Raw genomic sequence first — 13,608 nt, 5'->3', positions numbered from 1 at the left:
ACTCCCTCTCAGAGTGAGACACCGACTCCCACTCAGAGTGAGACACCGACTCCCACTCAGAGTGAGACACCGACTCCCTCTCAGAGTGAGACACCGACTCCCTCTCAGAGTGAGACACCGACTCCCTCTCAGAGTGAGACACCGACTCCCTCTCAGAGTGAGACACCGACTCCCTCTCAGAGTGAGACACCGACTCCCTCTCAGAGTGAGACACCGACTCCCTCTCAGAGTGAGACACCGACTCCCTCTCAGAGTGAGACACCGACTCCCTCTCAGAGTGAGACACTGACTCCCTCTCAGGGTGAGACACCGACTCCCTCTCAGAGTGAGACACCGACTCCCTCTCAGAGTGAGACACCGACTCCCTCTCAGAGTGAGACACCGACTCCCTCTCAGAGTGAGACACCGACTCCCTCTCAGAGTGAGACACCGACTCCCTCTCAGAGTGAGACGTGAAGAGTGAGGTTACATGACGGGAAAGATAGATGGGAAGGAAAGAAAAATGAAAGTGGTAAGAGGGGAGAGAGAGAGAGAGAGAGAGAGAGAGAGAGAGAGAGAGAGAGAGATACTCGGAATAGGTAATGGAGGAGAGGGTAGAAGGAGGGATCTAGGGACGGGGGTATGATATGAAAGACGAGGGAAAGGGGAGACGGTGCAAGGGAAGGGGAGAGGGAAGTAATGGAAGAGATGGTAGTACTAAGGGAGCCAAGAGTGGTGGGGTATAAAACGAAAGAGGGGAAAAGGGGAAGGGGAAGGGGAAAGGGGAAGGGGGTAGTCAGGTCAACGCCTACACACTACAATCACCATTGGGGAACACGCCCCCCCCCCCCGTGCTGACGTTACCAGCCTGCACCAACAGTCTGGTTGATTGGGCCAGCACACAGCAGGAATGGTCTGGGACCTCGCCACGGGGGCGCTGACCCCATCAAACATCCTGACAATTCTAACTATCGTCTGCTGGCCTTCACAAGCACAGCTCCGGGAAACTGTGCAGAATTTAGGAAACCAAAAATGAAAGAATCCCGCCAAACCTGAAATTTTTTTTAACTAAAATGAAGGAATTCTCGCCATAATTGAATATTCCCGCCTAATATGAAGGAATTCCCGCCAAATTTTAACAAATTCCCGCCAAATCTGAAGAAATTCCGCCAAATTTGAATGAATTCCCTCCAAATTTGAAAGAATTCCCCCCAAACTTGAAGGAATTCCCGACACAAATGAAGGATTTCCCCTTTTTTTTGTAGAATTTTTGAAATTCTCGCCTAATGTACGAATTTCAGCTAAAATGAACTAATTCTTTATTTAATGCAGAAATTCCACAAACACTAAAAAAGCTCATACACCGTAAAACTGCCGCCAAAAATGTACAAATTACCGCGAAATCGTACAAATGTCCTCCCAAAAACTTGGGAATTCCCACCAAAAAATGAAATAGTCGTAACTGTCGAAGTTGTTGTTGATGATTGTGAGGTTCACTGTGGTGCTGTCACCATCAACATGATTGTGAGGTTCACTGTGGTGCTGTCACCATCAACATGATTGTGAGGTTCACTGTGGTGCTGTCACCATCAACATGATTGTGAGGTTCACTGTGGTGCTGTCACCATCAACATGATTGTGAGGTTCACTGTGGTGCTGTCACCATCAACATGATTGTGAGGTTCACTGTGGTGCTGTCACCATCAACATATATATATATATATATATATATATATATATATATATATATATATATATATATATATATATATATATATATACACATACATACATACATACATACATACATACATACATACAAACACACACACACACACACACACACACACACCTGGAGTATACCTGGAGTGTTCCGGGGGGTCAACGCCCCCGCGGCCCGGTCCGTGACCAGGCTTCATGGTGGATCAGGGCCTGATCAACCAGGCTGTTACTGTTGGTCGCACGTAAAACGACGTACGAACCACAGCCCGGCTGGTCAAGTACTGACTTGTTAAGTGCCTGTCCAATGCCTGCTTGAAGACAGCCAGGGGTCTACTGGTAATCCCCTTTGTGTATGCTGGGAGGCAGTTGAACAGTCTTGGGCCCCTGACACTTATTTTGTCTCTTATCGTGCTAGTGGCGCCCGTGTTTTTCATTGAGGGGATGTTGCATCGTCTGCCGAGTCTTTTGCTTTCACAGGGAGTGGTTTTCGTGTGCAAATTTGGTACTAATCCCTGTAGGATTTTCCAAGTGTATATGATCATGTATCTCTCCCGCCTACGTTCTAGGGAGTACAGGTTGAGGAACTTCAAGCGTTCCCAGTAACTGAGATGGTTCATCACAGTTATGTTTACCGTGAAGGTTCTCTGTACATTTTCTAGGTCAGCAATTTCACCTGCCTTGAAAGGTGCTGTTAGTGTGCAGCAATATTCCAGCCTAGATAGAACAAGTGACCCGAAGAGTGTCATCATGAGCATGACATCCTTAGTTATATATATCGTGCCGGATAGGTAAAAGTGGCCAATTAGCAAGAACTCATTTAAATTTAAGTCCTTTCTAAAATTTTCTCTTATACATTTAAATATATTTCTTTCATTTACGTTAATATTAAAATTAATTACTTTGTACCAAAAGTGTCTTAGGAAACTTACCTAACCTTATTATAACAAGCGCAATTTAATTTAGCCTAATCCAACTAAATATATTTTATATAAGTTTACAACAATTTAATAATAAACAAACACAATTAAACATATTTTTTTCGTTTGTTTCAAAGTGATTGCGAAATTATTGTATACACAAATTTTAGCTTGCCCTATTCGGCAAGAAGTGCGTTGCTATTTAAGCCTAAATAACAAGTGTTACTTATTCGGCACGACATACACGACATATATATATATATATATATATATATATATATATATATATATATATATATATATATATATATATATATATATATATATATATATATATATATATACAGAAACATTGCCTTCACAACTTCACAAAAACGAAATTATGCACTGGAACCTATAAGGTGTGTGTGTGTGTGTGTTTGAGAGAGAGAGAGAGAGAGAGAGAGAGAGAGAGAGAGAGAGAGAGAGAGAATCTGGCAAAAAAAATCCTAAATAAAGTGACATATAGAGGTAATAAAATAGGTTGGTTCAAGGTGTAAAATAAGAGAGCAGTTCACCAAACCTTAAAACTGAGAGGCGCCGTGAGCAGCACAGCGTCAAGCCAGCAAGAAGACACAACCATCCTTACTACACGACCATCTATCAGTCCTCCATAGAAGACAAAGGAAAAAAAATACTCCTGAATTACTTAAAGTGAGTTTAGCAACTTCCCAATCTCGACTACGACAGTGTGTAGATGTCAGTAAGAACCTGGCACGTCTAGACTAAGACTCGGAACCTATAGCAGAGTGTCTTACGACACAATCTCAGAAACCACTTGCTCTAAATTAGGCTATGTTAACCCAGTAGCACAGAGTTACGAGATGTATGTCCCGGATCACCAACAGATACAGACTCTACCAGAAACACAGCTTGAATAACACAAACAGGAAACAGTGCTCTCTCAGACAAAGCAGAGTAGTTTCCTAGACTAGTTCCAGAGAGGTGTAGATGGAACACTGCAGGTACACCATTCAACCTTCTACACGACCCAGTAAACAAGCCAACAAATAGCTGAGGGTAGCTAATGAAAACTCTTGTAGAGAGCACAGAGTGTAGTGTGGTGAGCCTGTCTACACAACTGGGATCAAGATATATGACAAACAATAACCCGTATATAAAACCATACCACGGGTGGGGTTAGAACCCGCGATCAGAGTCACAAAACTCCAGACCGTCGTAACGTAATATTAGACGAAATAAGAAAGATTTACAATAATTATCGTTTCATTTTTTGTAGATGCTACAATAATAATAATAATAATAATAATAATAATAATAATAATAATAATATATTTATGTTTATAAGTACATTAATGACATAATATATAGAAAGCCCCTGGTTGCAATATGACCAAGATGTGTGTGGGTGAGAGAGAGAGAGAGAGAGAGAGAGAGAGAGAGAGAGAGAGAGAGAGAGAGAGAGAGAGAGAGAGAGAGAGAGAGAGAGAGAGAGAGAGAGAGAGAGAGAGAGAGAGAGAGAAAGTGGTGCGTCCTAATGGTCAAACTACTTCCCAGGAAACTACTCCAGTGACTGTTGGAACTACTCTGAGAGAGATAAATTCTCTCCCTGAGACTATCAGTGTTGGGTAAGTGTAAGGTGAGGTAATGAGAGGGAGGGACGGGAGGGGAAGCAGAAGAGGGAGGAAAAGTCTGTGGAAGCAAGTAAGCTAGAAGGAGTGAGTGAGGGGAGAAGGAGCACTCTGGAAGGAGGACATTGTGATCTGACCAACACGCTGGAAGACTGGTCTGGGACCGGGCCGCGGGGGAGATGACAGCAGGAAGCAGGTAACCTACAGGTGACTGTTTAACCAGGCTGTTGCCGCTGCAAAACATACAGGTGAGATGTAGCAGGGAACTGCACGATGTACTTACTGAATGAGATAGATAGATAGATAGAGAGAGAGAGATAGATAGATAGATAGATAGAGAGAGAGAGAGATAGAGAGAGAGAGAGAGAGAGAGAGAGAGAGAGAGAGAGAGAGAGAGAGAGAGAGAGAGAGAGAGAGATAGAGATAGAGAGAGAGAGAGAGAGAGAGAGAGAGAGAGAGAGAGAGAGAGAGAGAGAGAGAGAGAGAGAGAGAGAGAGAGAGAGCACATCATAATGGTATATATTTTAACACTAACTAACAATAGGGGAAAGATTGGATAGAGTTGGAAGTGTGCAGGAAGCAGAGGGGAGTGCTGATGGTAGTAGTGCTGACTACTGGTGTTGGTTGTTGCTCGCTGTCGCGGCCAGTAGTGGTAGTGGTGATAATGGTGGTAGTGATGGTGGCGGTTGTGATAGTGGTGGTAGTAGTGGTGGTATAATAGTGATAGTGGTGGTAGTGACGGTGATAATGGTGGTGGTGGTGATAGTGGTGGCAGTAGTGATAGTGGTGGTGGTGGTGATAGTGGTAGTGGTGATAGTGGTGATAGTGGTGATGGTGGTAATAGTAGTGATAGTGGTAGTGGTGATAGTAGTGGTGTTGGCTGCCTGGTTGTCAGAGATCGATTACCGTTATCATAATGGAGAGACCAGAGGAGAGCTAAAGTGCCTCTTATCAGGGAGAAGTGCCTCGTTGTAGCTCCCTACCTGATAACCTCCCTAAATGACCTCTCCCTCACCCTATTACACCGAACCCTCACAACACCCCACCCATACATCTCTCACCAGCATCCTACATCTCACCCATACATCCCTCACCATCCTCCTCCCTCATCACTATCCTAGTCCTCTCCCTCACCACCCTACCACACCTCCATCACCATAACTACCATCTATGTTTCGCGCCTTCTCTTCACATCTCAGCCTGTCCTTATTCCATCTATTCTTCTGAGTATTTGGTATATCCCTACCATGTCTCCCTCTAGTCCTCTCTCCTAGCCAAGAGATGGTATCACATACGCACAAGTCTTGGTTTTTTGGGTTTAAAACCTATCGGCTTTCAAAATGGTAATTAAGGCAACATATCACCTGTAAACCAACGCTAAAACAGGCAATCAAAGCAATGTTTTAGGGTAATCATACAGAAATGTACACCTCTCAGGGTATACACACTGACAAACACCTCTCGATGTATATACATTAATACACATACACACACCTCTCGGTGTATATACAGTGAAAGGTACACAATGTTTGTGTATCATGTATACTGACATACACATCCATACCTCACGGTGTATATCTGCTGTGGAGAGGTGGGAGATTCACCTGTGACCTGTACAAGCATAACTCCAGGTCAGTCAGGGCGTGTAGAGGGCAACACCTGCCTTCGTACCTGCAACAACACAACACATCAGTATTAACAACACAACTCACACATCTGTTTTAACAAACACCACAACACAAACATCAGTCTTAAACACAACACATAACTTCAACAAATACAGAGACCGTTTACGGCTCACATAGAGCCAAGAAAGCATTTAAATTGCTAGGACCACCTTAATGTCTGGATGTGTACTCAGTGAAGCAGAGGAGATATACATGATAATATATACCTGGAAAGTACTTGAGGGTTTTGTCTCAAACCTGCACACTGCCATAACAACATACTGCAGCAAGAAATGTGAGAGGAAGTGCAAAATAAAGTGAAAAGCAAGGGTGCGGTAGGCACAACAAGGGAACACTGTATCAACATCCGTGGTCCCAGACTATTCAACATCTTACCAGAAGATATCAGAAACACTGCTGGAACAAGTGTAGAAGCCTTCAAGAGAAACCTGGACAAGTATCTTCACCAGGTGCCAGATCAACCAGGCTGTGATGGATATGTGGGGCAGCGGGTCTCCAGAAGCAACAGGCTGGTTGACCAGGCAAGCACCAGAGAAACCTGGCCCATGGTCGGTCTCCGGGAGTACAAAGACTCTCGAAACTCAACAAAGATATTCACGAAAAACAGCCTTAACAAACACTACAACACAAACATCACTCTTAATCACCACCACAACACAAACATCAGTATCAACAACACAACACAAACATCAGTATCAACAACACTACAACACAAACATCAGTATCAACAACACTACAACACAAACATCAGTATCAACAACACAAACATCAGTATCAACAACACTACAACACAAACATCAGTATCAACAACACTACAACACAAACATCAGTATCAACAACACTACAACACAAACATCAGTCTTAACAAACACTACAACACAAACATCAGTATCAACAACACAACACAAACATCAGTATCAACAACACTACAACACAAACATCAGTATCAACAACACAACACAAACATCAGTATCAACAACACTACAACACAAACATCAGTATCAACAACACTACAACACAAACATCAGTATCAACAACACAACAACACAAACATCAGTATCAACAACACTAAAATACAAACATCAGTATCAACAACACAACAACACAAACATCAGTATCAACAACACAACACAAACATCAGTATCAACAACACAACACAAACATCAGTATCAACAACACAACAACACAAACATCAGTATCAACAACACTACAACACAAACATCAGTATCAACAACAACACAACACAAACATCAGTATCAACAACACTACAACACAAACATCAGTATCAACAACACTAAAATACAAACATCAGTATCAACAACACAACAACACAAACATCAGTATCAACAACACAACACAAACATCAGTATCAACAACACAACACAAACATCAGTATCAACAACACAACAACACAAACATCAGTATCAACAACACTACAACACAAACATCAGTATCAACAACACTACAACACAAACATCAGTATCAACAACACAACAACACAAACATCAGTATCAACAACACAACAACACAAACATCAGTATCAACAACACTACAACACAAACATCAGTATCAACAACACTACAACACAAACATCAGTATCAACAACACTACAACACAAACATCAGTATCAACAACACTACAACACAAACATCAGTATCAACAACACAACACAAACATCAGTATCAACAACACTACAACACAAACATCAGTATCAACAACACTACAACACAAACATCAGTATCAACAACAACACAACACAAACATCAGTATCAACAACACTACAACACAAACATCAGTATCAACAACAACACAACACAAACATCAGTATCAACAACACTACAACACAAACATCAGTATCAACAACAACACAACACAAACATCAGTATCAACAACACTACAACACAAACATCAGTATCAACAACACTACAACACAAACATCAGTATCAACAACAACACAACACAAACATCAGTATCAACAACACAACAACACAAACATCAGTATCAACAACACTACAACACAAACATCAGTATCAACAACAACACAATACAAACATCAGTATCAACAACACAACAACACAAACATCAGTATCAACAACACAACACATCAGTATCAACAACACTACAATACAAACATCAGTATCAACAACAACACAATACAAACATCAGTATCAACAACACAACAACACAAACATCAGTATCAACAACACAACACATCAGTATCAACAACACTACAATACAAACATCAGTATCAACAACAACACAATACAAACATCAGTATCAACAACACAACAACACAAACATCAGTATCAACAACACAACACATCAGTATCAACAACACTACAATACAAACATCAGTATCAACAACAACACAATACAAACATCAGTATCAACAACACTACAACACAAACATCAGTATCAACAACAACACAACACAAACATCAGTATCAACAACACTACAACACAAACATCAGTATCAACAACAACACAATACAAACATCAGTATCAACAACACAACAACACAAACATCAGTATCAACAACACAACACATCAGTATCAACAACACAACAACACAAACATCAGTATCAACAACACAACACATCAGTATCAACAACACTACAATACAAACATCAGTATCAACAACACAACACAAACATCAGTATCAACAACACAACACAAACATCAGTATCAACAACACAACTCACACAATATTCACCTAAAATAATTATCACAATAATTTACTAAACTATGTCTACTAATTACAGTTAATTACAATTAAAAACGAAAGTATTCATAAATACATAATAACAACAACAACAACAACAACAACAATAATAATAATAATAATAATAATAATAATAATAATAATAATAATAATAATAATAAGAAGAAGAAGAAGAAGAAGAAGAAGAAGAATTCCATACCAGGAACTGAAATACCTCATTACCCGTCAAGCTTACAGTAATAACCCGTCAAGCTTACAGGGATATTCCATCAACCTTACAGTAGTGTCCCGTCAACCTTACAGTGATATCCCGTCAAGTTGACAATAACCTTTGATGAATTCCTAGTTTTTTTGTTGTTGCTGTTATTCCCGGAGCCTGGTCATGGGCCAGGTTCGTCTGGTGCTAGCCTGGTCAATCAGGCTGTTGCTGCTGGAGGAAAGCTGCCCCACATATCCATCACAGCCTGGTTGATCTGACACCTGGTGAAGATACTTGTCCAGTTTCCTCTTGAAGACTTCAACACTTGTTCCAGCAGTGTTTCTGATATCTTCTGGTAAGATGTTGAATAATCTGGGACCACGGATGTTGATACAGTGTTCTCTCATTGTGCCCACCGTACCCCTGTTCCTCACTGGGTTCATTTTGCACTTCCATATCTCTCATTCCAGTATGCTGTTATGGCAGTGTGTAGGTTTGAGACAAAGCCTTCAAGTACTTTCCAGGTATATATTATCATGTATCTCTCTCTCCTCCGCTCCACTGAGTACATATTTAAGATTTTAAGGTGTTCCCAGTAATTTAAATGCTTTACTGGCTCTATGCTGGCCGTAAACGATCTCTAAGCGAGATCTCTGTGCGATACTCTAAGCGAGAGAGCACAAACGATTTGAATGTCACCACTGGCATCATTTCCCTTATTTTGTAAGTTCTCATTATCCACCCCCGTCACGTGTTCCTTTCCTCCTGTTTGATGATCCACTTGAGTTTCGTATACAGTGTAACTCTAAAGTTTTTTTTATTCTTACAGTGATAACCTGTGAAAATTGCAATGATAACCCGTCAAGCTTGCAATAACCCATCAAGCTTGCAATGATAACACCTCAAGGTTACAAAGAAGTGAACAGTCTGACGACTGACTATACCGGCCATTGCAAAGGCAACACAACCACCACTACATAAGCAACACAACCACCACTACATAAGCAACACAACCATCACTACAGAAGCAACACAACCACCATTACAGAAGCAATACAACCGCCATTACAGGAGCAACACAACCATCGTTCCAGAGGCAACACAATCAGCCAAAAAGACAACACAGCCACTGACTAACTGTTGCATCTGCAACAAAAACAATATGAATTATTATAGGCGAGATATAAATTCGGCTTGTTGACCGCCACACGCGCGGAAAGGACAGCCAAACAAAAATAATGGAGAACTTAAGTTTTCTGTCCGCACCAATCTTGAGGTAAGTCTTATGGTCTGACTACCCCCTCCCCCCTCCCCTCTCTTTCGGGTAAACAGGGTCTCTGATAAAAGACCATAAGACCACTTAGGTGTGTTTCGGTAACTACGTGATCCGAGGAAGGTATCCAAGTGTCCGCACTCCCCAGCTCCCTCTACCTCAACGTACATAAACCAGTGAAGGATGGCTTGGTTTTGCTACTGTCCAGCTGCGAAAAGTGGCAGATGCAGTTCAATGTGGATAAATGCGAAGCCCTAATCCTCAGGAGTGCAAATAACCGTAGAACTTATAAACTAAATAACAAAGAACTTGATCAAACAGAATGTGCAACAGAACTTGGTAATGATGGTGTGCAGAAATGTGAAGCCACAACAACAGTGTCCAAGTGTGCGTAATAAGGCTAACAAATTGCTAGATTTATATCGGGAAGTGGAAGCAACAGTTATACTACAGCTCTGAACATTACTGGTAAGACTTCACTTAGATTATGGTGCTCAGTTCTGATCTCCATGCTACAGGATGGCTATAAATATACTGGAGAGCATACACCAAGTGCAAAGTTATGAAGACTGGGGAAGGGCAAAGAAGACCTCAGACACAATATAGTTTAGATGGCCAAAGACTGCAAACCTCACTCAAGGAAAAAGATCTGGGGGTGAGTATAACACCGAGCATATCTCCTGAGGCGCACATCATTCAGATAACTGCTGCAGCATACGGGCGCCTGGCAAACCTACGGATAGCGTTCCGATACCTCAGTAAGGATTCGTTCAAGACTCTGTATACCATTTACGTCAGGCCCATACTGGAGTATGCAGCACCAGTTTGGAATCCACACCTAGTCAAGCACGTCAAGAAATTAGAGAAAGTGCAAAGGTTTGCAACAAGACTAGTCCCAGAGCTACGGGGATTGTCCTACGAAGAAAGGTTGAGGGAAATCGGCCTGACGACACTGGAGGACAGGAGGATCAGGGGAGACATGATAACGACATATAAAATACTGCGCGGAATAGACAAGATGGACAAAGACGGGATGTTCCAGAGAAGGGACACAGACACAAGAGGTCACAATTGGAAGCTGAAGACTCAGATGAATCAAAGGGATGTTAGGAAGTATTTCTTCAGTCATAGAGTAGTCAGGCCGTGGAATAGCCTAGAAAGTGACGTAGTGGAGGCGGGAACCATACATAGTTTTAAGGCGAGGTATGATAAAGCTCATGGGGCAGGGAGAGAGACGACCTAGTAGCAATCAGTGAAGAGGCGGGGCCAGGAGCTATGAATCGACCCCTGCAACCACAAATAGGTGAGTACAGAAGGATGACAAAATTAATCAACTGTAAAAGAAATTTTGCATGTGAAGTTGGACTGAAAATCCTGGACTACTAACATCTTGAAATACGTAGGTGGAATGGAGAGAAATGTTGAATTATCACGTTAAAAATGGTGACACCAAGTTGAAAATGAGACAGTTACGCAACACTGGGAACCTTTGTTGACGACAAGATTCTGCAGTGTTGCAGGCTTATCATCTTGATCCAAGGATGATGGACTGATTACATCAACTACCTGAAAAACAGGGACGCCGTGGACACAATAAGGGAACATTGTATCAACATCCGTGACCCCAGACTATTTAACATCTTACCAGACGATATCAGAAAAGCTGCTGGAACAAGTGTAGTCTTGAAGATGAAACTGGACAAGCATCTTTACCAGGTGCCAGATCAACCAGGCTGTGATGAATATGCAACAGCCTCGTTGACCAGGTAAGCACGAGACGAGTCGTGTCCAAGGCCGGGCTCTGAGAATAGAAAAACTCTGGGAACTCATCAAAGGTATCTCTCCATTTCGTCTTTCCCCAGTACTGATGTCTCTATATTCGTCTGATACAGCCTGCAGCGCAGGAGAAAAGTTTCGCAAATCAAGCGTCCAATGTCGGCCAAGTAACCAACCCACAGAAGTACACAAAGAGAGAGAAAAAAAAGGTTTAAACAACGCAGACATAATATGGAACTAAGAACATAAAAGCCAAGCAAGAACTCTGAATAATAAAATGAAGCTGGAGAAATTAGCATTGAGAAAGGATATTAAAAAGACGAATAACTAAGTCCTGTGGTGGGCACAAGACTCACACTGACGCACGCAAGGTGTGCATATCCAGTGAACGTTGTGAATGACGTAGAAGGCAGCCAGGTAGCCAGACAGTCGCCGCCCCTCAGACTAGACTCAGCACTAGAGGCCTGGCTCGACCAGATTTACCACTGGGTACGTCACCTCCACAACCTTGTACATTGACATCCCTCTACCTCACCCCTCCTCCCTGGTCTCACCACCACCACCACCACCTGGTGCCACTACCACTGCCTCCATTACCACCACCACCACCACCAGTTATCTCCCAACCTGGACCACCACAAGCCTCCCAGCAGCTGAGTCCCACCCACAGTCGCCGCCAACACACATAATGAACAGATTTCCGCCTTTGAGAGGGCGTGGCTCACCTCACTCTTGCCCTCCGGGAGCCTGTTTTTATCCAAAGGCCACAGCTGTACAGAGATACACACATCTGACTGTTGTTTTTGCCAGAAGCTGAAACAAGGAAACTTGACGTGGGTGTATGAGAGACGCCTCTGGCAAGGACATGTGATACCTAAGTCATAAATACGATATCAAGACAATTATTGAGAAGATCATTTGTCTTCTTGCTTTATCAATTCAGTGGCTTCAAGATGAATGCATTTAAGTTTAGAAAGGATACAGGAAGGCACTGGTCTGCTAATAATGTGTTATGGATGAGTGGAACAAACTGCCCAGGAGCGTCAGTTAAGCAAGAACTTTGGGTAGCTTTAAAAACAAGTTGGACAAGTATTGAAGTGGGTGTGGATAGGACCTGGCATGGGCCAGTAGGCCTGCTGCTGTGGTCCTCCTTTCTTATCAAGTATATATAGCGTTTGACACAGTTCCACATAAGAGATTAGTGCAAAAGCTGGAGGACCAGGCAGGGATAACAGGGAAGGCATAACAATGAATCAGGGAATACCTGTCTGGAAGACAACAGCGAGTCATGGTACGTGGCGAGGTGTTAAAGTGGGCACCTGTGACCAGCGGGGTCCCACAGGGATCGGTCCTAGGACCGGTGCTCTTTCTGGTATTTGTGAACGACATGACGGAAGGAATAGACTCCGAAGTGTCCCTGTTTGCAGATGATGTGAAGTTGATAAGAAGAATTCAATCGGAAGAGGACCAGAACTACAGAGGGATCTGGACAGGCTGCAGACCTGGTCCAGAAACAAGATGGGTCCTACACAGATGACAGCAAGGAAATGAGTGAGCTACTCAAGTCCCAATATGACTCAGTTTTTAGCAAGCCGCTAACCAGACTGAGAGTCGAAGATCAAAATGAATTTTTTATGAGAGAGCCACAGAATTTGGTTAACACAAGCCTATCTGATGTTATCCTGACGCCAAATGACTTCG

General features: G+C 42.4%; 1 long non-coding RNA gene across 1 annotated transcript in view; it reads right to left on the bottom strand.

Moving 5' to 3' along the window:
* The window catches only part of LOC138852728 (uncharacterized), a 189,528-nt gene that overhangs the window by 89,935 nt on the left and 85,985 nt on the right, over positions 1 to 13,608 (bottom strand). Inside the window, exon 2 of the long non-coding RNA XR_011392045.1 lies at positions 5,814 to 5,920. This is a non-coding gene — a long non-coding RNA (uncharacterized lncRNA). The remainder of the gene's footprint in view (positions 1 to 5,813; positions 5,921 to 13,608) is intronic.

Source organism: Cherax quadricarinatus, chromosome 15, assembly GCF_038502225.1.
Source record: "Cherax quadricarinatus isolate ZL_2023a chromosome 15, ASM3850222v1, whole genome shotgun sequence".
Lineage (NCBI taxonomy): Eukaryota > Metazoa > Arthropoda > Malacostraca > Decapoda > Parastacidae > Cherax > Cherax quadricarinatus.
The sequence above is the reverse complement of the archived record's forward strand: the minus strand, read 5'-3'. Positions and strand labels throughout refer to the sequence as shown.